General features: G+C 44.7%; 1 pseudogene; it reads right to left on the bottom strand.

The window, feature by feature from the left end:
* Positions 1-26,823, bottom strand: part of LOC149983186 (uncharacterized) — a 37,362-nt pseudogene that overhangs the window by 3,890 nt on the left and 6,649 nt on the right.

Genomic DNA, 26,823 nt, shown 5'->3' with positions numbered 1-26,823 from the left:
ACGGGCTGGGATGGCCACCATGTTGACTGATAATTCTGCAACACTGTGATAATGGTGGCATAGGGCCGGATGTGTTTTATCCCTCATTTCATTCACTGATGGATTCTGTGTCTAGAGTGAGTCTCAGGGTTCTATATTTCATTCATCCACTATTCATTTGTTTTCTCCTCCTTTCTTCTCCTCTCATCCCTCTCTTTCATATCGACTGACTGTGGGCCGTACGAGACGTTTGATGCTATAGCTTTTTGTTGTGCCAAAATATCTCTTCGTTTCCATGCAACATCTTGAACAAGTCTGTGAGAACTGAACTGCCGGCTTGGTGTTTTCCTCTCCATGCTTTAGAGGCAGTTTTCCCCGCCCGGGACCACCAAAGATGAAAAAGTCCCTCAAATCAATTACAATCTCTCACCCAGTCTCAATGAATATCCCTGTACTCATCAGCAATGACTTTCTCTCACTGTCTGACATCCACTAATGGAAAGTACCAAAGAGACTTAACATGTGGTGTGTGTGTGTGTGTGTGTGTGTGTGTGTGTGTGTGTGTGTGTGTGCGTGTGTGTGTGTGTGTGTGTGTGTGTGTGTGCGTGTGTGCGTGTGTGCGTGTGTGCGTGTGTGCGTGTGTGCGTGTGTGTGTGTGTGCGCGTGTGTGTGTGTGTGTGTGTGTGTGTGTGTGTGTGTGCGCGTGTGTGTGTGTGTGTGTGTGTGTGTGCGTGTGTGCGTGTGTGCGTGTGTGTGTGTGTGTGTGTAGTTCAACACATGAAACCATCCACACATCTCTTCAGTCCTGTCTAGCATCATCACATTGACGAAGAGAACAAATTAACTTTACAAAATGACTAAATGTAATGTGACTGAACATAACCTCTGGTTGAATACAGGTCAGAACCTCTCACGGTAATTTGGAGCATTCACATTTTTAGGATAACTCAATAGTCAGTGAAACTTCTGGGACTGGGACGGCCCATATGAGCCCCATAAGGAAGTTCTCAGCTCAAACATAGATCCATCACATCTAATACTTTCCTTCTGACAGTGCAGAGAAAAAGATGGGAGTCTAGAAAAACACAAAGCTAGTAGAAGGTCACAAGAAATGGAAGATGTAGAGGAGGTGGAGGGTCACGACTGTGGTGCCTTGAATTAACAGCTGAAATTTCTTTTGAAAGCCCAGTGCATATAAAAGCCTGCCATCAACACGTATAATCTCTTAGCTGAGCCCATTGAAAGCTGGGTCTTGGGGGTTAATTCACCCATCGCGCCGCATTTGAATCAACTCTAGACTCACATTGAGATGAAAGGCCATGGAGTCCCAGGACCGAGGGCTGCAGCTCTGGGGCCCGCTGAGCCTGGACGACTGGGGCGGATTATTGCATGTTCGTTTGGTCGGACCTCCATCGGGACAGGGAAACTGAAAAGAAAAACAATAATTAGAGATAATTGCTTGTGTCCAAACACGAGTGTTGAAGCCCTCCTCTCCCTCCCTTCATCCCCCCTCCTCCCTCCATCCCCCTTCTTCTCCCTTCTTCTCTTTTGGTAATATGTGAGGTGGAATGAAAAGGACACCCCCCTGTTTGGACAGCTGGGCAGGCGAACATAATTCATGACAGCTGAACTGGAATGTCTTTAACCACGAAGGAAGAGTAAAGAAAAAGAGAGCAAGAAAGAGAGAGAGGGTGAGGGTGAGGGAGGGAAGAAGAGAAGCTCAAGAGAAAAAGAGAGAGGTAAGGAAGTGAGAAAGAGAGAGAGGGTGAGGGTGAGGGAGGGAAGAAGAGAAGCTCAAGAGAAAAAGAGAGAAGTAAGGAAGTGAGAAAGAGAGAGAGGGTGAGGGAGGGAAGAAGAGAAGCTCAAGAGAAAAAGAGAGAGGTAAGGAAGTGAGAAAGAGAGAGAGGGTGAGGGTGAGGGAGGGAAGAAGAGAAGCTCAAGAGAAAAAGAGAGAGGTAAGGAAGTGAGAAAGAGAGAGAGGGTGAGGGTGAGGGAGGGAAGAAGAGAAGCTCAAGAGAAAAAGAGAGAAGTAAGGAAGTGAGAAAGAGAGAGAGGGTGAGGGAGGGAAGAAGAGAAGCTCAAGAGAAAAAGAGAGAGGTAAGGAAGTGAGAAAGAGAGAGAGTGTGAGGGTGAGGGAGGGAAGAAGAGAAGCTCAAGAGAAAAAGAGAGAGGTAAGGAAGTGAGAAAGAGAGAGAGGGTGAGGGAGGGAAGAAGAGAAGCTCAAGAGAAAAAGAGAGAGGTAAGGAAGTGAGAAAGAGAGAGAGGGTGAGGGTGAGGGAGGGAAGAAGAGAAGCTCAAGAGAAAAAGAGAGAGGTAAGGAAGTGAGAAAGAGAGAGAGGGTGAGGGAGGGAAGAAGAGAAGCTCAAGAGAAAAAGATAGAGGTAAGGAAGTGAGAAAGAGAGAGAGGGTGAGGGTGAGGGAGGGAAGAAGAGAAGCTCAAGAGAAAAAGAGAGAGGGTGAGGGTGAGGGAGGGAAGAAGAGAAGCTCAAGAGAAAAAGAGAGAAGTAAGGAAGTGAGAAAGAGAGAGAGGGTGAGGGAGGGAAGAAAAGAAGCTCAAGAGAAAAAGAGAGAGGTAAGAAAGTGAGAAAAAGAGAGAGGTAAGGAAGTGAGAAAAAGAGAGAGGTAAGGAAGTGAGAAAGAAATTATACGGAGAGCGTTTTACAAAGGGGAGAGATTTCAGCAGAGAGAAGCAGTTCCCCACTGCTTCTCTCTGCTGAAATCTCTGTGGTGGAGGGGAGGTTGAGGAGGGGAGAGATTTTAGCAGAGAGAAGTAGTGGGGAGGTTGAGGAGGGGAGAGATTTCAGCAGAGAGAAGCAGTGGGGAGGTTGAGGAGGGGAGAGATTTCAGCAGAGAGAAGTAGTGGGGAGGTTGAGGAGGGGAGAGATTTCAGCAGAGAGAAGTAGTGGGGAGGTGGAGGGGAGGTAGAGGAGGGGAGAGATTTCAGCAGAGAGAAGCAGTGGGGAGGTTGAGGAGGGGAGAGATTTCAGCAGAGAGAAGTAGTGGGGAGGTGGAGGGGAGGTAGAGGAGGGGAGAGATTTCAGCAGAGAGAAGTAGTGGGGAGGTGGAGGGGAGGTAGAGGAGGGGAGAGATTTCAGCAGAGAGAAGTAGTGGGGAGGTGGAGGGGAGGTAGAGGAGGGGAGAGATTTCAGCAGAGAGAAGTAGTGGGGAGGTGGAGGGGAGGTAGAGGAGGGGAGAGATTTCAGCAGAGAGAAGTAGTGGGGAGGTGGAGGGGAGGTAGAGGAGGGGAGAGATTTCAGCAGAGAGAAGTAGTGGGGAGGTGGAGGGGAGGTAGAGGAGGGGAGGTTGAGGAGGGGAGAGATTTCAGCAGAGAGAAGTAGTGGGGAGGTGGAGGGGAGGTAGAGGAGGGGAGAGATTTCAGCAGAGAGAAGTAGTGGGGAGGTGGAGGGGAGGTAGAGGAGGGGAGAGATTTCAGCAGAGAGAAGTAGTGGGGAGGTGGAGGGGAGGTAGAGGAGGGGAGAGATTTCAGCAGAGAGAAGCAGTGGGGAGGTGGAGGGGAGGTAGAGGAGGGGAGGTAGAGGAGGGGAGAGATTTCAGCAGAGAGAAGTAGTGGGGAGGTGGAGGGGAGGTAGAGGAGGGGAGGTAGAGGAGGGGAGAGATTTCAGCAGAGAGAAGTAGTGGGGAGGTGGAGGGGAGGTTGAGGAGGGGAGAGATTTCAGCAGAGAGAAGCAGTGGGGAGGTGGAGGGGAGGTAGAGGAGGGGAGGTTGAGGAGGGGAGAGATTTCAGCAGAGAGAAGTAGTGGGGAGGTGGAGGGGAGGTAGAGGAGGGGAGAGATTTCAGCAGAGAGAAGCAGTGGGGAGGTGGAGGGGAGGTTGAGGAGGGGAGAGATTTCAGCAGAGAGAAGCAGTGGGGAGGTGGAGGGAGGTTGAGGAGGGGAGGTTGAGGAGGGGAGAGATTTCAGCAGAGAGAAGCAGTGGGGAGGTGGAGGGGAGGTTGAGGAGGGGAGGTTGAGGAGGGGAGAGATTTCAGCAGAGAGAAGCAGTGGGGAGGTGGAGGGAGGTTGAGGAGGGGAGGTTGAGGAGGGGAGAGATTTCAGCAGAGAGAAGTAGTGGGGAGGTTGAGGAGGGGAGAGATTTCAGCAGAGAGAAGTAGTGGGGAGGTGGAGGGGAGGTTGAGGAGGGGGAAGGTTGGATACGCATCATAAACTAGCAGGAGAGTGGGGATTTGAAACCATCCGCAAAAACGGAATGATAGAGAGCTGCTGAACATGGTGTCATGCCAGGGTTGACGCATTGGGTTAATTTGCTGCTCCTTGGCGGTGACCCTTCAGCTCCTGGGGGTCGGTGGGTCAAACTGAACTCAGAATGAGGCAGCCAAAATCATGTCGCTCTGGGGAGGCAGGTTAGGGGTCACTGCTGAGAGTTCCAGTATATAGGCCAAAACAAGGACCATATGTGAACAGATACACATTTGAAACAAAAATAACTCCGGATTTTCCGCCCCTCCCCGCGGCCCTCCACCCCCCACATGTCGACCCACCACTGATATTCTGCTCTAATTCAATAAAGTCATAAATACCTCTAGAACGGTAAATTGACATAATATTGGCAGCATGCCCTAGCAAATTGACAATGACAGAAATTTTCCCAGAGGGAAAATATTAATGCAAACACAGGATTACTTTTCCAAAATAAGCCTGCTCCCAAAATCTCCCATGTTTACTTTTCTCCTCAATCCCAATTTCTGTGAGCGTGAAAAGTAATACTTACTGTTGTATTTACCTACAGGGAGGGGAGGAAACGGCATGGGGACTGATGACTGATGCTGTTGGACGTCGCAAGGCTAGATAAGTAGGACTCTCTCAAAGCTTTTAAACTACTGTGAAACCTAATTGTCACTACATCCCAATAGTGATTTCATGATTTGTTAACTGATTATTCCAGTTTTCACAAGTCTAATAAAGTATCTCTAAATGGTCTTTTAAAAACAGTTTCTTGAGTACATCGTTTTTTTTAAAGATAGTGTTACTGATTGCCTTATGCCCATTGATTTGACTAAGCAGTGTTCATGATTAAAGGTCTAAGAGTGACTCTTTAAGGTCTAAGAGGGCATACAGGTGTTAGGATGTCACCTCAACTTACATCCCAATTATCCCATCAGTGATTAGTGTGCAGGTGGCCTAAGATAGCTACACGCAACCAGCTATAAAAGTTTTATGTTCTATGTGTTCCACACTCATCTCATTGATTCAGTCTGGCTTTAAGTTAAATTCATTTGGAATGTGACTTAAAAGTGCAGTTCATGAAAGTGTCATAATTTGATGGTTGGGAGTTTGAGACCAGTCTTACACCATGCTGTTTGGACCATGCTGTGTGTGTGTGTGTGTGTGTGTGCGTGCGTGCGAGAGAGAGAGAGAGAGAGAGAGACAGAGAGAGAGAGACAGAGAGAGAGAGAGAGAGAGACAGAGAGAGAGAGAGAGAGAGAGAGGGGGGGTGAGGGAGGGGAGGTAGAGGAGGGGAGGTAGAGGAGGGGGGCTAGAGAATGGGAGGTAGAGGAGGGGAGGTAGAGGAGGGGAGGTAGAGGAGGGGGGCTAGAGAATGGGAGGTAGAGGAGGGGAAGTAGAGGAGGGGAGGTAGAGGAGGGGGGCTAGAGAATGGGAGGTAGAGGAGGGGAGGTAGAGGAGGGGAGGTAGAGGAGGGGGGCTAGAGAATGGGAGGTAGAGGAGGGGAGGTAGAGGAGGGGAGGTAGAGGAGGGGGGCTAGAGAATGGGAGGTAGAGGAGGGGAAGTAGAGGAGGGGAGGTAGAGGAGGGGAGAGATTTCAGCAGTGGGGAGGTGGAGTGGAGGGGAGGTAGAGGAGGGGAGGTAGAGGAGGGGATGGGGAGACATTTCAGCAGAGAGAAGCAGTGGGGAGGTAGAGGAGGGGAAGTAGAGGAGGGGAAGTAGAGGAGGGGAAGTAGAGGAGGGGAGGTAGAGGAGGGGATGGGGAGAGATTTCAGCAGAGAGAAGCAGTGGGGAGGTGGAGGGGAGGTAGAGAATGGGAGGTAGAGGAGGGGAGGTAGAGGAGGGGAGGTAGAGGAGGGGAGGTAGAGGAGGGGAAGTAGAGGAGGGGAAGTAGAGGAGGGGAGGTAGAGGAGGGGATGGGGAGAGATTTCAGCAGAGAGAAGCAGTGGGGAGGTGGTGGGGAGAACTTCAAAACTCGTGTTTGGACACAAGAACGCCAAGGTAACCTGTCTAAATGACTAACGCCCTTAGCACTTACATTTGTAGCCATGAAATGCTTTGAAAAGCTGGTCATAGCTCACATCAACACCATCATCCCAGACACTCTGGGCCAACTCCAATTCACATACTGTCCAAACAGATCCACAAATGAAACAATCTCTATTGCACTCCACACAGACCTTTCCCACCTGGACAAAAGGAACACCTACATGAGTATGCTGTTCAATGACTACAGTTCAGCGTTCAACACCGTAGTTCCCTCCAAGCTCATCACTAAGCTAAGGACCGTGGAACAGAACACCTCCCTCTGCAACTGGATCCTGGACTTCCTGACAGGACGCCCCGAGGTGGTGAGGGTAGGCAACAACACATCCACCACGCTGACCCTCAACACGGGGGCCCCTCAGGGGTGCATTCTTAGTCCCCTCCTGTACTCCCTGTTCACACACGACTGCATGGCCGCGCACGACTCCAAAACCACCATTAAGTTTACCGACGACACAACAGTGGTAGGTCTGATCACCGATTATGATGAGACGGCCTATAGGGAGGAGGTCAGTGACCTGGCAGTGTGGTGCCAGGACAAAAACCTCTCCATCAACGTCAGCAAGCCAAGCACGCCCCCATTCACATCAACGGGGCTGTAGTGGAGCGGATCGAGAGCTTCAAGTTCCTCGGTGTCCACATCACTAAGGATCTATCACGGTCCACACACACCAACACAGTCATGAAGAGAGCACGACAACACTTCGTACCCCTGCACATTGACTCTGTACTGGTACCCCGTGTATATAGTCAAGTTTTCATTGCTCATTGTATATATATTTTTTAAAATTATTATTACGTTTTATTTTTCGATTATTTCTCCTTCTTCTCTCTCTGCATTGTTGAGAAAGCCCGTAAGTAGGCATTTCACTATTAGTCTACACCTGTTGTTTACAAAGCATGTGATAAATACAATTTGATTTGAGCGAGAGAGAGAGAGATTTTAATCATCTGAATTCTCAGTCAGATATATTCTGATGAGACCATAGTCCTGCCAGAAGATTTACATCCCCATTGAGAAACTCACTAATACCCTACAACTAGCCCCCTCTATACCTTACAGCAGGGATCATCAACTAGATTCAGCTGCAAGGCTATTTTTTCTTGAGCGGATTGTGGAGGGGCCATAACATAATTACAAATCGTAGATATAATGTTTTTGAAACCTTGCTTACCTTTGTATACGATCACGTCTCTTTATATGTGTGAGAATACTTGGGTCACAGATTTCTTAAATTAAAATCACTTGGAGCTGATTTCTTGGTGTTTTTATCGTCTTTTAGTTCCAATAATAAATAAATAAATACTTTTTTTTTTTTCAATCTCAGAAAGCATGGGGGGCCAAATAAACCACCTGCGGGCCTTCAGTGGGGATCCCTGCCTTACAGCCACACAGATCAATCAAGTTAGTTCAGCCTATTGTATGCACTTTTGATACATGATCATTTTGGGTAATTCTTGCACTGGGAAAATCTGTCATATATGGCATAGAGTATGTAAAACATACTGCATGAACAGACATCTCATCAAACGTAGCTACTTTTCCATTTCATTTCATCTACAGTGCATCTGGCATTGATCTAACCAGAGAAAAGGGTAATACACTTACTGAAATAACAGTAATGCCAAATAAAATCCCACAAAAATACATAGGTACAACAACATAATAATGTACATATATTTACCACACATCACATGCAAATAAAAGTGGAAACCCCTAACAACAAACTCCGAATAACAAAGAAAACAGTGAATACACAAACCATAGACATACAGTACATCACATGTTATACATGGGAACAAATGACATGGACTCCTACACAGCCATATACAGTATGGAACACATATAGGCCTACTCATTACCATATCAGTCTACACCAGTCTCTACTCTGTGGATGAGACTGAGCTAGGGACAAATGACACTCTATTACCTTATAGTGCACTCCTTTTGACCAGAACCCTATGGAAAACATATTGCACTAAATAGGGAATAGGGTGCCATTTGGGACACATGTTGAGTCTGGCCCAATCCTCATCCTCAGGCAGTAAAAGATGTGAAGAGGAGCACTGTAATATGCTCCAGAGAGAACTCCTGCCTCCTGCCTTCTGACTCTCTCCCAGTCAATGGTTTTCTCAGGGCTCACTGCCTGAGTGAATGGGAGAGCAAAATGATCTGACTACTGCTGATGGGTTTGCCATGGATAACCATACATTAATCTCAACAGTCCCATTCTACTGTCATACTAGCCCCCATCAGCTAGCCCTCAAGTGATGTGAAATTCCCTATGTCATCAACCAGCTCTCACAGTCTCACGCCAGAATTAGACATTCATCCATGTTTATCAAACGTCAAATGTTAAAGTGTTTAAGATTAAGTTTAGGCATGAACTCTGAATGTTTAAGGTAGGGGTTAAGGTTTGGGATTAACTCTGAATGTTTAAGGTAAGGGTTAAAGTTTGGGATTAACTCTGAATGTTTAAGGTAAGGGTTAAGGTTTGGGATGAACTCTGAATGTTTAAGGTAGGGGTTAAGGTTTGGGATGAACTCTGAATGTTTAAGGTAAGGGTTAAGGTTTGGGATTAACTCTGAATGTTTAAGGTAAGGGTTAAGGTTTGGGATGAACTCTGAATGTTTAAGGTAGGGGTTAAGGTTTGGGATGAACTCTGAATGTTTAAGGTAAGGGTTAAGGTTTGGGATTAACTCTGAATGTTTAAGGTAAGGGTTAAGGTTTGGGATGAACTCTGAATGTTTAAGGTAAGGGTTAAGGTTTGGGATGAACTCTGAATGTTTAAGGTAGGGGTTAAGGTTTGGGATGAACTCTGAATGTTTAAGGTAAGGGTTAAGGTTTGGGATTAACTCTGAATGTTTAAGGTAGGGGTTAAGGTTTGGGATTAACTCTGAATGTTTAAAGTAGGGGTTAAGGTTTGGGATTAACTCTGAATGTTTAAGGTAAGGGTTAAGGTTTGGATAGGCTTAAAACAAACATCTCAAAAACAACTTTCTATCGCTGGATTTCAGCTTGCATCCTTTGGAATCAGAGGCAGATGCTTCCACCCATCCACTATCCATGTCCACAACACAAAACCAAAACCTACTTGAAGGTTACAGCGCTCACTGTTGCCCCTAGTGGCCAGTTTCCACATCATCTCCTGATGTCCTCAGACATGAATGGACTTCGAGTACTGACTTGTATCACAGCAGACCTGCCTGATGTGATGATTAGGTAAATGAGTGTTTGTACTATAGGTCTTCACGGGTCAAAAAAGTTGACCCGGACCTGAACGGACCGGAGAACAATCAGACACGAACCCGAATGGATCCAAGGAGAACTAGACCTAGACCCGACCCGTACACTAACAGGTCCGGACCCATAAAGTGGTCTAGATTGTATGTGTGTGTGCGTGTTTGTACGTGTTTGAGTGTGTACATGTGGTCCGAGAGTATCTGTAGTGTGTGTGAGAGAGAGATATGTTACGCAAGCAGTCTTGGCATCTGTGTGTGTGTGTGTGTGTGTGTGTGTGTGTGCGTGCGTGCGTGCGTGCGTGTGTGTGTGTGTGTGTGTGTATGGTCTGTATGGTCTGTAGCCCAGCACCATATGAGAAAGCGTATGTAAATAGCTTATTATGCTGAGCAGGCCTGCAAATCATTTCCTGTGGGCTGACTATTTATCAGATCCCCTTGAGCTTTACTGTCGGATGCTCCTCGTACAAACAGTTTGGGAAGTGTGTGTGTGTGTGTGTGTGTGTGTGTGTGTGTGTGTGTGTGTGTGTGTGTGTGTGTGTGTGTGTGTGTGTGTGTGTGTGTGTGTGTGTGTGTGTGTGTGTGTGTGTGTGTGTGTGTGTGTGTGTGTCTGTGTGTCTGTGTGTGTCTGTGTCTCTGTGTGTAACCTATGTGTTTGTTTTGCACGTGTCTTTGTGAGTGCGTACGTGTGTGAGTTTTTGTTTGTGCGTAGGTCTGTGTGCATGTCTACCGGTATGTGTGTACAATACTCTCTCCATCCATACACAGACCCAGATCTGCTTGCTGGGTGGCGACACTCCTGGCAAACGGACTGAAAACTACAAACGACAAAAGCTGGAACAACAGGAAGATAATTCACATTTGATTGGTTTCACGTGTTCTTCATAAACAACAAAGTTTTCCTGTGCCTCCAGCGTGTTTTCCTGCAAACATGGAATCCATTTGTCCCCCGTCCCCATGCCCTGTAGTTACGTTGAGTTACGTAGCACCTCACACACAGAGCTGGCCCTAGCCCACCACTAGGATTGTGGTCGTGGTTAACTTTGATATAGCATCAGGAACTTTCAGCAGCTAAAAATAGTCCAGAGGGACCAAGAGACTGAAATATAACTGTCAAATGTCAGATCTGCCTTAGCCTGTGACAAATCAAACACAAGTAATTACTAACAATGGCATGATGGCAACTCTGTGCTCTCTGCAATGTGATTTTAATGAAATGGTGTCTGTGTGTGCATGTGCTTGTGTGCATTTACATAAAAACACATTTCGCACATACATAATGTATACATACACACACAAACATTCAATAATCCTGTCCATATATCCACACACACACACACACACACACACACACACACACACACACACACACACACACGCACACACGCACACACACACACTTTTATACTTGGTGGATCTAATGTCCTTAGATACACCTAGGATAAAAGTATAACTGTGTGACTTTTAAATGGGGCCCTACGGTAACTCAGATAGGTCTTTACTCCCATTTATATGTACCAGTTATGCTGTCCATGTGCTTCAGTGAAGATGCCAATCTCTGGCCTAAGGTATTCAGGCAACATGTCAAGCCTACATTAGTCAGACTGGGTTGTTATAAGTTTAACTCATGCTAACTCATGCATGTGTTAAATACTTTACTGATTTAAAACTTTTGCAATACACTTAATAAATTACAAACCTATCTGTAGAAAATAAGAAAGAAGTCACTCCTTCCATCTGAAACTATTATCTAATAATCAAATACAAGTATTATTATTATTAATAATAAGAATCATATTATTATCAATGGTGGTGGTAATAGCTGATAGGAGCAGTTTACCAGCTACAGCAGGCCTACTTATATTCCCGTTGAAAGTGATATCACAACTGCAATTGAGCAGGTCTTGGATATTACAATCAGATGTTTATGATTTAAAAGTTGTCTGCTTTGAGTTAGTCACTTGTGCCCCATGTAGCTCACCCTATATGCTTAGAACATACCTAACCATTACCTTCTCATTCCTCGCCTGTCGATACGGAAGTCCTCAGGAGATTTGTGGTGAACGGTTCTGTGCACTTTTCTTGCCCTCTTTCATTTCAGAGTTGTTTAAACGATTGACGTGTTCCGTAATGCTTTCATAAAACAGCGCAAATGCTACGAAGCTGTAAAATAATGAGCCTTGTCGGCCACCCGCATTTTACTGTGCAGTAAAATTAATGGAAGTCACATTGAGCTGGGGTTAATACATCTACAAAGACAAAAATCACCACTTTGCACACAGTTTTAAACTGTTTTCGAAATAAAGAATTTGCACTTGTCAACTCTTATTTTTGTGGGAACCATATAGGGCTATCTCAATTTGGGGGATTTTGTGGTTCAACGCTTTAAGGTTCAAAAGCAGTCAGAAAGTGCTATTTGTGCAGTCATTATAACACACAAAGCTAAAGCCAACTGAATTAGGGGTGCATGCTTGCCAAAACGAGTATAGCCTGACTCACTTGTCTTCTCAATCCTCTGGTCTTTAAATAACAGCCTGGAGTGTGAATAAAACTCATTTTAATTTGACAGGCCACATGAGGTTTCCACGCACAGATCCACACCTGTGCGTATTAACAGTAGGGGTAAATCGTCTTTAGTGTAACGCGATGTGTAGTTGCCAGTAGCCTATTCCGAACGCATTAGTAAATAGGTCCTGAGCCAAATAGAAGGCTGTGGATAGGCCTATATACAGTATACTGCATGAGCGCCATTGTTGTCATGGCATAGCTGGCATTACATGCAACCAACATGGCATTTCCCGTGTTAGAATGAAAGGTTCCTATTGGCAACAGAATGCAGTTGGGGCTATTATAGATTTATTTAATGATGGGTGCTGCTCACTTATATTTGGATTAAGCCTACAATTTGTGATTTTTTTTTACAACAATAGACTAGTACACCTACAGAGCTTATATTAAACCCCCAAACGTTCTTTAAACTAATACATTGTTCGACCGCATATATTTATAGTCATATGTTTTTTTAAATAGTTTTTTAATCAAAGTAGGGACGTAATTACCAAATGTACGTCTACACTTGGAGACACATTTAATTTTGAGTAATTCCCAATAAATTGCACTTCAAATAAGATAAACTAAATTTCCAAACTTTGGACGCACGAGAAAAGTGCCGATTCATCATAATGGAATAAAAGATAAATGTTTTTTGAGAGAGTGAGATTGAGTTGTCAGACTATAATATTTTTCAGGATTTCTATTATTCATGATTTTTATTTATTTTCGTGTTAAAGTTTTAATGGGGCACGCTATGGCTGGAGTTGCCTAATATTATTCAACGTGAGCGTAGCGGGCTATTTTGTATGAAACACATGTTGGTACGTAAAATGTACTCGTCGAAATGTGTTGATGAGAATTAGAGTAATTACTTATTTGGGCAATGTTCCAAAACACCTCAGTGGCATGATCTTTATTTCTCATTTAAATTATTAACAATATGATTAACTGAACATACTGGACATAATTGAACTTTCAGCCTAAATGTATTTGTTATTCAGATGTAACAGGGGTGCAATTTACATGTGGTAGCCTACAAACAAAAATATCATAAAGACACAGATGAACAGCTGACGTTGGTGAAATCTATCGTTGATGTCTCAGATGAGGACTATATTTCTTTCTATGGAAACAATGCATGTATTTTATTTAGCTGATATTTTGGTTGCATTTTTCTAATTGTTTGACTTGATATTTCTTTAGAAGGCTAAAAGTTTAATGTAACTAAATGTTAAATGTATTATTATTTGTAGTAGTAGTAGTAGTAGCAGCAGCAGTATTTCCACCAGCCAGCCAGTAGTCAGAGTTGCCCTGCCGTCTGATACCAGACTTGTCTGACCTGACCTAGAGACAGACAGACAGACAGACAGACAGACAGACAGACAGACAGACAGACAGACAGACAGACAGAGGCTATATTGATTCCCTCAGTGTTTTCCGCCCCCATGTGGTTAAGCAACACTTGCATTTAACCGGCTACGCCCTGATCTCATATGAGGGCACTGACTCACCCGAGGCTCAAGGCTCGGGGCTCGAGACAAACGCTCGCGTCTGACAGTGGGCACGTTCAAATTAGTTATCCCTCTAAAGAGAAGGTTACAGATCCTAGACTAGAGGAACATAGCCAACAACGTGGAGTTTGTGTTCCACTCAGGCCCTCAAGTAAAATAAACAGCCACCGGGCGCCAGACCACTTTCAAAAAGCTACTGGATGGGATCAGTTACCTATACTACTCTAAGGAGGGAGAGCTGGGACCTGGGCGAAATAGAAAGCGCTTGGAAAATGTGTGTATTGGTGAATTTTATTGAATCCCAGGGTCTTCTTTTTTTGTTGCAGGTTGACGTTTATTGTCATTTATTGAACAATTTCCGCTAGATGGGCCAGCTACAAATCAAAATGGCATATATCGTAAATATTCATACAAAAAGATTTTTGGTCTTAATTTAAGGTCAGGGTTAAGGTTAGGGTTAGGTTTAAAATAGTTTGACTTTGTGGCTGTGCCAGCTAGTGACCACTCTGCAGAGCTGCTTCCATGGCAAGATTCATGAAAATAGATACTAAACTGTTTTTTTATTGAGTTTTATTAAATAATTATATTATCAGTTCCAACTAGTTTTTGTCCCACTGTTGGCTGCGGGAATTTCATACAGGGGTGCAACTTCCACTGGGGACGGGGGACATGTCCCCCCCACATTTACATTGGAATGTGATACAAAACGAGTCAACGGTGTGCTTAAGGACCATGCGGACGCTTCCGAGTGGTTGGGTAGGCTGTTTGGAGTGTTTATCCGACTGGAGAAAAAAAAAAGTCCCCTCCACTTCCAAAACCAAAGTTGTGCCCCTGATTTAATATGCCATCAAAGACATATACCATCAGAAGATACACAGCCTCAAACAGTCTACACGACTCTTTTTTGCATTTTGCTGCTCCCGGCCTATAGACTGAAACTTAAACAGGAAGCACCCGTGCTCAGGTCTGTTCAACGCTGGTCCAACCAATCGGATTCCACGCTTCAAGATTGCTTCGATCACGTGGACTGGGATATGTTCCGCATCGCGTCGAATAACAATATTGATGAATACGCTGATTCGGTGAGGGAGTTTATTAGAAAGTGCATCGGTGATATTGTACCCACAGCGTCTATTAAAACATTCTCCAACCAGAAACCGTGAATTGATGGCAGCATTCGCTCAAAACTAAAAGCTCAAACCACTGCTTTTAATCAGGGCAATTGTGACCGGAAACATGGCCGAATACAAACAGTGTATCTATTCCCTCCGCAAGGCAATCAAACAAGCTAAGCGTCAGTATAGAGACAAAGTAGAGACGCAATTCAACGGCTCAGACACGAGAGGTATGTGGCAGGGTCTACAGTCAATCACGGACTACAAAAGGAAAACCAGCCCCGTCGCGGACCAGGATGTCTTGCTCCCAGACAAACGAAACAACTTCTTGCTCGCTTTGAGGACAATACAGTGCCACTGACACAGCCTGCTACCAAAACCTGCGGGCTCTCCTTCACTGCAGCCAACATAAGTAAAACATTTAAACGTGTTAACCCTCGCAAGGCTGCAGGCCCAGACGGCATCGCCGGCCGCGTCCTCAGAGCATGCGCAGACCAGCTGGCTGGTGTGTTTACGGACATATTCAATCAATCCTTATCCAAGTCTGCTATTCCCACATGCTTCAAGAGGGCCACCATCGTTCCTGTTCTCAAGAAAGGTAAGGCATGCCCCATTCAAAAAATTTAGAACTAAGAATAGATATAGTCCTTGGTTCACTCCCGACCTGTCTGCCTTTGACCAGCACAAAAACATCCTGTGGCGTTCTGCATTAGTATCGAATAGCCCCCGTGATACGCAACTTTTCAGGGAAGTTAGGAACAAATATACACAGGCAGTTAGGAAAGCTAAGGCTAGCTTTTTCAAACAGAAGTTTGCATCCTGTAGTACTAACTCAAAAAAGTTCTGGGACACTGGAGAATAAGAGAGAATCCATGGAGAATAAGAGCACCTCCTCCCAGCTGCCTACTGCTCTGAGGCTAGGGAACTCTGTCACCACTGATAAATCCACTATAATTGAGAATTTCAAATAAGCATTTCTCTACAGCTGGCCATGCATTCCACCTGGCTACCCCTACCCCGGTCAACTGCCCGGCACCCTCCAAAGCAACCCGCCAAAGCCCCCACCATTTCTCCTTTACCCAAATCCAGATAGCTGATGTTCTGAAAGAGCTGCAAAATCTGGACCCAGACATATCAGCCGGGCCAGACAATCTGGACCCTGTCTTTCTAAAATGAGCTGCCAAAATTGTTGCAACCCCTATTACTAGCCTGTTCAATCTCTCTTTTGTATCGTCTGAGATTCCAGGAACAGTTCAGGGGCAGAACGACAGGTTGTCAACTCCGGGGTTTGAACTTGCAACCTAGTCCACTAGGCTACCCTGCCACCCCTATATCTAGTCTACCCTGTCATTCTAAGGTCTTCGAAAGCCAAGTTAACAAACAGATTACCGACCATTTCGAATCCCACCGTACCTTCTCCACTATGCAATCTGGTTTCAGAGCTGGTCATGGGTGCACCTCAGCCATGCTCAAAGTCCTAAACGACATCATAACCGCCATCGATAAAAGACATTACTGTGCAGCCGTATTCATTGACCTGGCCAAGGCTTTCGACTCTGTCAATCACCACATTCTTATTGGCAGACTCGACAGCCTTGGTTTCTCAAATTATTGCCTCGCCTGGTTTACCAACTACTTCTCTGATAGAGTTCAGTGTGTCAAATCGGAGGGCCTGTTGTTCGGACCTCTGGCAGTCTCTATGGGGGTGCCACAGGGTTCAATCCTCGGGCTGACTCTCTTCTCTGTATACATCAATGACGTTGCTCTTGCTGCTGGTGATTCTCTGGTACACTTCTACGCAGACAACACCATTCTGTATACTTCTGGCCCCTCTTTGGAGACTGTGTTAACTAAACCCCAGACGAGCTTCAGTGCCATACAACTCTCTTTCCGTGGCCTCCAACTGCTCTTAAACGCAGGGAAAACTAAATGCATGCTATTCAACCGATCCCTGCCCGTACCTGCTAACCCGTCCAGCATCACTACTCTGGACGGCTCTGACTTAGAATACGTGGACATCTACAAATACCAAGGTGTCTGGTTAGACTGTAAACTCTCCTTCCAGACTCACATTAAGCATCTCCAATCCCAAATTAAATCTAGAATCGGTTTCCTATATCGCAACAAAGCATCCTTCACTCATGCTGCCAAACATACCCTCGTAAAACTGACCATCCTACCGATCCTCGACTTTGGTGATGTTATCTATAAAATAGCCTCCAACACTTTACTCAACAAACTGGATGCAATCTATCACAGTGCCATCCGTTTTGTCACCAAAGCCCCATACACTACCCACCATTGCGACCTGTACGCTCTTGTTGGTTGGCCCTCGCTTCATACTCATCGCCAATCCTACTGGCTACAGGTTATCTACAAGTCTCTGCTAGGTAAAGCCCCGCCTTATCTCGGCTCACTGGTCACTATAGCAGCACCCACTCGTAGCATGCGCTCCAGCAGGTATATCTCACTGGTCACCCCCAAAGCCAATTCCTCCTTTGGTCATCTTTCCTTCCAGTTCTCTGCTGCCAATGACTGGAACGAACTGCAAAAATCTCTGAAGCTGGAGACTCATATCTCCCTCACTAGCTTTAAGCACCAGCTGTCAGAGCAGCTCACAGATTACTGCACATGTACATAGCCCATCTGTAAACAGCCCATCTATCTACCTACCTCATCCCCATAGAGTATTTATTTATTTATCTTGCTCCTTTGCACCCCAGTATCTCAGTACTTGCACATTCATCTTCTGCACATCTACCATTCCAGTGTTTAAATTGCTGTATTGTAATTACTTCGCCACCATGGCCTATTTATTGCCTTAACTCCCTAATCTTACCTTACCTCATTTGCACTCACTGTATGTAGACTTTTGTTTTCTTTTGTTCTGCTGTATTATTGACTATGTTTTGTTTATTCCATGTGTAACTCTGTGTTGTTGTATGTGTCAAACTGCTTTGCTTTATCTTGGCCAGGTCGCAGTTGCAAGTGAGAACTTGTTCTCAACTCGCCTACCTGGTTAAATAAAGGTGAAATAAATAAATAAAAATAGAAATGAGCTAAATGACAACCGCCTCGTCGCACTCACTTCCGCCATCATGAATTGCTTTGAGAGACTCGTCAAGGACCATATCACCTCCACTCTACCTGACACCCTAGACCCACTCCAATCTGCTTACTTAATAGGTCCACAGACGACGCAATCACACTGCACACTGCCCTAACCCATCTGGACAAGAGGAATACCTACAGTGCCTTGCGAAAGTATTCGGCCCCCTTGAACTTTGCGACCTTTTGCCACATTTCAGGCTTCAAACATAAAGATATAAAACTATTTTTTTGTGAAGAATCAACAACAAGTGGGACACAATCATGAAGTGGAACGACATTTATTGGATATTTCAAACTTTTTTAACAAATCAAAAACTGAAAAATTGGGCGTGCAAAATTATTCAGCCCCCTTAAGTTAATACTTTGTAGCGCCACCTTTTGCTGCGATTACAGCTGTAAGTCGCTTGGGGTATGTCTCTATCAGTTTTGCACATCGAGAGACTGACATTTTTTCCCATTCCTCCTTGCAAAACAGCTCGAGCTCAGTGAGGTTGGATGGAGAGCATTTGTGAACAGCAGTTTTCAGTTCTTTCCACAGATTCTCGATTGGATTCTCGATTGGATTCAGGTCTGGACTTGGCCATTCTAACACCTGGATATGTTTATTTTTGAACCATTCCATTGTAGATTTTGCTTTATGTTTTGGATCATTGTCTTGTTGGAAGACAAATCTCCGTCCCAGTCTCAGGTCTTTTGCAGACTCCATCAGGTTTTCTTCCAGAATGGTCCTGTATTTGGCTCCATCCATCTTCCCATCAATTTTAACCATCTTCCCTGTCCCTGCTGAAGAAAAGCAGGCCCAAACCATGATGCTGCCACCACCATGTTTGACAGTGGGGATGGTGTGTTAAGCTGTGTTGCTTTTACGCCAAACATAACGTTTTGCATTGTTGCCAAAAAGTTCAATTTTGGTTTCATCTGACCAGAGCACCTTCTTCCACATGTTTGGTGTGTCTCCCAGGTGGCTTGTGGCAAACTTTAAACAACACTTTTTATGGATATCTTTAAGAAATGGCTTTCTTCTTGCCACTCTTCCATAAAGGCCAGATTTATGCAATATACAACTGATTGTTGTCCTATGGACAGAGTCTCCCACCTCAGCTGTAGATCTCTGCAGTTCATCCAGAGTGATCATGGGCCTCTTGGCTGCATCTCTGATCAGTCTTCTCCTTGTATGAGCTGAAAGTTTAGAGGGACGGCCAGGTCTTAGTAGATTTGCAGTGGTCTGATACTCCTTCCATTTCAATATTATCGCTTGCACAGTGCTCCTTGGGATGTTTAAAGCTTGGGAAATCTTTTTGTATCCAAATCCGGCTTTAAACTTCTTCACAACAGTATCTCGGACCTGCCTGGTGTGTTCCTTGTTCTTCATGATGCTCTCTGCGCTTTTGATGGACCTCTGAGACTATCACAGTGCAGGTGCATTTATACGGAGACTTGATTACACACAGGTGGATTGTATTTATCATCATTAGTCATTTAGGTCAACATTGGATCATTCAGAGATCCTCACTGAACTTCTGGAGAGAGTTTGCTGCACTGAAAGTAAAGGGGCTGAATAATTTTGCATGCCCAATTTTTCAGTTTTTGATTTGTTAAAAAAGTTTGAAATATCCAATAAATGTCGTTCCACTTCATGATTGTGTCCCACTTGTTGTTGATTCTTCACAAAAAAATACAGTTTTATATCTTTATGTTTGAAGCCTGAAATGTGGCAAAAGGTCGCAAAGTTCAAGGGGGCCGAATACTTTCGCAAGGCACTGTATTCTTATTCATTCTTTTACACTTTTGTGTATAAGGTAGTTGTTGTGAAATTGTTAGGATAGATTACTTGTTAGATATTACTGCATTCTCCGAACTAGAAGCACAAGCATTTCGCTACACTCACATTAACATCTGCTAACCATGTGTATGTGACAAATAAAATTTGATTTGATTTGCTTTGGATTCATATTATTTTATTCAAATGGCCATAGTCAAGCAAGACCGCGTCAACTCAGGTGGATGCGCATCAACTCAAATGTATGTGCACGCGGCATGTAGGCCTACCAATCAGAATTTACTCAACTATATGCCCAGATTTTTCATAGTAAAAGCGTCTCATGAAACTCCAAAGCAGTAGCCGGCATTATGGGGGAAACTGTTTCTGTTGTTGTTTTACGGTAGTGGTAGGAAGCATCAGGTTGAGCTGTCATACTGTTACCCTAAAATGTCAGTTAGAGAGGGGTAAATGGTTCTGTGGGCTGAGGGAGGTGATCAAGGCTCGGTAGAACTGTTTTCCTCCTCAGATCCTTTTCCATCGTTTGGGTGCTCCATCCTCACTACTAGCCTGTCAAAAATGTTAAAGGACATATGTTATAGGAAACAGGAGGGGTTATAGGAAAAGTTTTTGTTCTACTGTGAAGTAAACCCAAATGAATTTTCCACTTTTGTGAACCTGACTTCATTGATATAATGCAGAGTAAGTGTTAGACCATATACACTGAACAAAAATATAAACGCAACATGTAGCAAAGATGTTACTGAGTTACTGTTCATATTAGGAAATCTGTCAGTTGAAATGAATTCATTAGGCCCTAATCTATGGATTTCACATGATTGGGGAAAGAGATGTGCATCTGTTGGTTACAGATATCTTTAAATAAAAGAGGGGACATTGATCAGAAAACCATACAGTATCTGGTGTGACCACCATTTGCCTCATGCAGCGCAACTCATCTCCTTCACATAGAGTTTATCTGGCTGTTGAATGTGGCCTGTGGCCCACTCCTCTTCAATGGCTGTGTGAAGTTGCTGGATACTGGTGGGAACTGGAACACACTGTCATAGGCGCTGATCCAGAGCATCCCTAACATGCTCAATGGGTGACATGTCTGGTGAGTATGCAGGTCTATAAAAGGATGTTGGAGGTGGCTTATAGTTTAGAAATTAACATTAAATTCTCTGGCAACAGTTCTGATGGATATTCCTGCAGTGGCCATTCCAGAGTGGTGCAGTGGTCTAATGGACTGCATCTCAGTGCAAGAGGTGTCACTACAGTCCCAGGTTCAAATCCAGGCTGTATCACATCCAACCGTGATTGGTAGTCCCATTGGGCTCCCATTGGGCGGTGCAGAATTGGCCCAGCGGCGTCTAGGTTTGACTGGGGTAGGTCGTCATTGTAAATAAGAATTTGTTCTTAACTGACTTGCCTAGTTAAATTGGAACATCTGTGTTGTGTGACAAAACCGCACATTTTAGAGTGCCCTTTTATTGTCCTCAGCAAAAGATGCACCTGCGTAATGATCATGCTATTCAATCCGCTTCTTGATATGCCACACCTGTCAGATGGATGGATTTACTTGGCAATGGAGAAATGCTCACTAACATGGATGAAAATGTGTGTGCAAAATTCAGGAGAAATACGCTTTTTGTGTGTATGGAACATTTCTGGGATCTTTTATTTCAGCTCATGAAACATGGGACCAACATTAAATGTTGTTTCTATTTTTGTTCAGTATAGCTAGATAATGGCATATAACACACTCACTTTAGAGTAATGGGATCCATGTGATCTTCCTCTATTGACTGTAGTTCAATACAATAGGACCCTATCCTCAAAGGACAGTATAGTAAGGAGAGAACAGGTGAGAGTCAATTGGTTCAAGCTTGACAACCAAACCATTATTCCACAGTATATTCCACTGTCAACAGGCTGTGAACTATTCCATATCGTTCTGTTCTCTAGGACTCCCAACAAACATTAACTTGTTATCTATGCATTATCATCCACCTAAGTGCCTTGTGCAGTCTTGCAGGTTAAAGAGTCACACAGACAAATATTCCAAACACTGTGATTGCCTGGTGCGATGGAACCAGTGGAATAGTCCCATTCATGCCAACAAACCCTGCCCATGTGGCACTCTAGACAGGCCCAATCAAGCACTCAAAGTATTGAAAAGACATAACCTTAACCCTTTAACCTAACTCCAAAACCTAACCTAACACTAACCTTAAGCCTAACCTTAATACCTAGCCTAGCTAGCGTTAGTCACTTAGCTGACGTTAGCCACAAAAACAGGTATTCGAAATATACCATACATATTGCAAATTCATAACATATTTTATAAATTGCAATTCATAAAATATCATACGAATTGTATTTCGTAACGTATCATACATATTTTTATTCAGAACATATCATACCAAATGGATGCTAGATATCCACAAATGAATACATGCCATACCAAACGTAACCTATCGTATTAATTTGACTGTCCCGAATTTCAGTTTACTATGTTACGTCTACCCCTGAGTCCAGGTTGAAAAAGAAAACAAATAGACTTTGAAACAGGCCTACCCTGGTCTGTACTTTCATTCATATCTGCCTACCTGCTATGTCTGGGGTGTTTTCTGCAGTATTGAGGTGGCAAGTTTCTGGAAACCCCATTGGCTGTAACCCATTGGCTAGATTCACTTCCTGTCACTGATCCGTACGGCGCCGGGATATCCTGCCCCACCGTAGCTCCGTGGAACATGATTGGCTGATTGATCCCGTTGAACACAAATGATTGGCCAGACCCTGGGATCTTCAGCGACTCAGACAGGTCTTTGTCATAATCGCTCTGCTTACATGCCCGGCAGGAGAGCATCCTGAACTTACAGATGCTGATTAGGATGAAGGTGCCTCCTACAGAGAGCAGAATGGGGCTGAGCAGCTGGGTCCACTTGAAGCTGCAGCTGACACTATACTTGAGCCAGCCCATGTCTGTGAAAGTCATGCCCACCAGACCCAGGAATATCCCCGAGAACATTAGGGTAGCCCCGGACCGACATGTGGCTGTCTGGCTGGCTCAGAGGAGGGATGGGTCTGAGAGGGATAGGTACCACATTCTGAGATGGTCGTAAAGGTGGTCGTAACGTTAGTGCCAGTTACCACCATGTCTCCACCACAGGTTCTGTGGCAGGTTGTTGGTTAATATACACTCTTGGATTTTGTTTCTCAAGTGTATGTTTTCTCGCATTATTGTTGGTTTGTGTGTCTGTTCACAAGTTTAACCCCTCAAAACCATGTGAGTTTGGACCTGTACAGTACAGAGCAGACAGAAGTGTTATCTCCTGACCATTCATGACTCAACATTTTAATATACTGCCAGCCTATTTGGACAGCTTCAGTGATCTGAATGATTAATTAAGTCCTCCTAACCCATCAAGAGTTATTACACAAGGTCAAACAATAATAACAACCTGCAGACACAGTAGGCTATAATGGAGGTTCAGAAAGCACGATCACAACTTGGCTTCTTTAAGTTCATGACCTCACATAGCTCCCGCTGTGCTTGTTATGGAAGTTGTTGTTGTTATGGAAGTTGCTGTGTTAGTGGTCAACCACTAACACAGCAACTCCTGTGTGGTCAACCATTCTAATTGGACTACAACTCATATTTCATTGACAGAGATAAAAGCAAACCCAATCGACGGGTTTGGAATGAATATTTGAGTCGGTTGTTAGCCACATCTCAATACCCAAGAGAGAACGACAAGGCACGGAGATTTCGAGAGAGGAGTGTTGCGTTTGACCACACAGGAGTGTTCAAGGTTTAAGATAAAGGGAGGGAAAGAAGGAGACAGGGAGGGAGAGAAGGAGAGAGGGAGGGAGAAGAAGGAGGAGAGGGAGAGAAGGAGAGAAGGAGGTAGGAGAAGGAGAGAGGGAGGGAGGGAGAGAAGGAGAAAGGGAAGGAGAGAAGGAGAGAGTGAGGGAGAGAGAGAAGGGGAGAGGGAGGGAGAAGAAGTAGAAGTAGAAAGGGAGGTATCCTCCTGCACGCACAGACCATGGAACGCGAGCCGCAATCCACCTTGTCAAGTATAATTTCACACGGTCGTGTCTGGAACCGCACTGTTATACATAACTTATCACTGTCAGCCCCATACTGCAATAGTTGAACAATCAGTGTAGCATGTGAAGTGGAGGGGCTTTAAAAACACAGGCATCACGCAATACGTGTCCCCGGGAAATGGGTAACGAGCTGAGAGCTGGGTAAAAACCAGCATTAAACACGCAGGCTGCCTGCTACAGCCCTACAGCTCCTAACTCTTAACAGACAGCCTCCTAACCACTTAACCCAAGGTGCCAGAGGAGAGGCGGCTCACCAAGGCAAGATGACGGCTCTGTTCTGGAACTGTGAGAAATGGAATCACACAGTGAAAAGTGTGACGGAAAAGTACAGAGAAAACACTCTACTGTGTTACATGAATGGAAATGACTTATTGTGATTTTCATGTTTGTAAAAAGGGAAGTTTATTTATTGAATGTACTGTTTCATTAACAAAAATCTAGGGATGAAAAAGATACCAAACCCATACCCAAGTCATACTCTAGCAAAGCCCTACTAAATAACCAAGGCCTTGCTACTGCATCATACCGACAACACAAACACACATACACACGCGCATACCGACACAACATAAACACACATACACAAACATGCGCATACCGACACAACACAAACACAAACACACATACACACACACACTTTTACACTCACCATCTGCTGCTGCTGCTACTCTCTTCTTTATTTGACTCTATCTATCCTGACGGATGATCTGGGTTTGGCGAATGCCAGGAGAATGCTACCTGCCCCAATCCGCCAACTGTAGTTTGGTGGAGGAGGAATAATAGTCTGGGGCTGTTTTTCATGGTTCGGGCCCTTTAGTTCCAGTGAAGGGAAATATTAATGCTACAGCATACAATGACATTCTAGACGATTCTGTGCTTCTTGCTTTGTGGCAACAGTTTGGGGAAGACACTTTCCTGTCCCCGCAGAAATTTTCCAACATCTAGTGGAAAACCTCCCTAGAAGGGCTGTTATAATAGCAAAGAGGGGACCAACTCCATGATTGTGGAATTAGATTTTCGACAAGCAGGTGTCCAAATACTTTTGGTCATGTAGTGTATCTACCTCAAGCACCTCCTACTTCTGCACATTGATCTGGTACTGGAATATATAGCTCCATTCATATGGATTTTATCCCTTGTGCTACTATTTTTATTTGTATTATTATTTTTAACTCTGCATCACTGGGAAGGGCTTGTAAGCAAGCATTTCATGGTTAAGTCTATACCCGTTGTATTCGGCGCATGTGAAAAAATTACAAATGATTTGATTTGATCAGACTACTAAACCAGAGTGTCTCTTTCTCCATAGGCTCCAGCAGAGAGAGCAGTACGTCTGCATCTGCAGATCAGTCAGTCATGTGTCTGCACCGTGGTAAAAACACCTATCCTCCTGGATTATTCATACCCAATGCAAACACATTGACATGCAAACATGTTTTTCAGTTGAATTTCTGAGCAGTCTGCTCCCCTCCCCGGGGATCGTAAAAGCGCATTAGGCTCAGACAGTGTGTAACTGGCCAGGCAACTGATCGAAGCGCGAAGAGCAGCCTCATCATCACTCACACAGGCCAGGCGTGACTTATGGCCCAACAAAACAAAAGGACCTTATAGAGAAAACACCAACTCTAAACCACTCAACATTGTCAACAGTCAAGGACGGTGGATCACCTCTCTGTGTGTGTTATCATTCATGTCTGTGTGTGTGTGTGTGCGTGTGTGTGTGTGTGTGTGTGCGTGTGTGTGTGTGTGTGTGTGTGTGTGTGTGTGTGTGTGTGTGTGTGTGTGTGTGTGTGTGTGTGTGTGTGTGTGTGTGTGTGTGTGTGTGTGTGTGTGTGTGTGTGTGTGTGTGTGTGTGTGTGTATTCTGCCCTGCAGTAAATTGAATGTGGTTGGGTTTTTACAACTGCAGACACTAATGAATGCAGGGGCTGATGACTATAGAAACAATCCAGATGAACACAGAGTGTTTAAAAGAACCCCTCAGAATAGGAGTTCTGCACATTCTTTCAATTAAGAAAAAGTCCAAATATTTATAATCAGAACATTTCCTCTCCTCTCTGGAGCCAGTGAGTTCAAATCGATTCACTGTGTTCTTGCTTCACTTCCCACTTTCCCTAAATCTGCACCATCTGTGAAAAAAATAATAGAGTAAAGGCATACTAGACTAGTATTACAATCTGTAATTAAATAGAGACAAATATTCTGGAGGTTTATAACTCTCTATCTCCACTATACCCCCCCCCCCTCTCCTATATCCCTCTCCTTCTTTCTCATGTTCAGCAGCACACAGTATGTATCTGCACGCTAGGCTAGACTGACAAATGGACGGAGGGGGAGTGGTGTCTGACCATGGAGCACTGTTCTGATTCACCAACACACCCTGCTTTTACCATCCACTTCCTATATTAACCGCACCCACTAAACACCTCCCTACTATAATACCCAATGTACAGTATAATACCTTGAATGTTCCCAACCCACAATTCTAATGACTGAGTCAGTCCTTGTTTTATTTTTACATTAAAGTCTCCCTTCAGACCCCTGTAAGCACACAAGGAGGGGCTAGACTAGAGGAACAGGTCAGTCGTTGCTGTGCTGTTTGTCTGTGAGGTCAGAGGGTGCTAGGGCGTACAAAGGAGTGCAGAGAGCCTAGACCTGACCCATGGGGAGGAGACCCACAAGCACTATGAGACTTAAGATGTGATTGTTTCTCTGTCAAACCACCCCTTCCCCCGACACACACACACATATGCACACACGCACGTACACACACGCTCACACACACGCACACAGACTCATGACAAATAATCTGTGACGTGCCTCTGTTAACCAGGCATGGAAGGTCCACTCACTCATTCTCTCTCTAGAGCTGATCAGGGGGAGTTTAGCCTGCCTTTAGAGAGGACAGAGTTTAGCCTGCCTTTAGAGAGGACAGAGTTTAGCCTGCCTTTAGAGAGGACAGAGTTTAGCCTGCCTTTAGAGAGGACAGAGTTTAGCCTGCCTTTAGAGAGGACAGAGTTTAGCCTGTCTTTAGAGAGGACAGAGTTTAGCCTGCCTTTAGAGAGGACAGAGTTTAGCCTGTCTTTAGAGAGGACAGAGTTTAGCCTGCCTTTAGAGAGGACAGAGTTTAGCCTGTCTTTAGGGATGGATTGACATTTACATAATGGGTACCTGGCGGGAAATGGGCGAGGGTCATGTTGTTCCAATTTCAGT

The sequence above is a fragment of the Oncorhynchus mykiss genome, chromosome 5 (genome assembly GCF_057628025.1).
Source record: "Oncorhynchus mykiss isolate SJ-2025 chromosome 5, ASM5762802v1, whole genome shotgun sequence".
Classification (NCBI taxonomy): domain Eukaryota; kingdom Metazoa; phylum Chordata; class Actinopteri; order Salmoniformes; family Salmonidae; genus Oncorhynchus; species Oncorhynchus mykiss.
The sequence above is the reverse complement of the archived record's forward strand: the minus strand, read 5'-3'. Positions and strand labels throughout refer to the sequence as shown.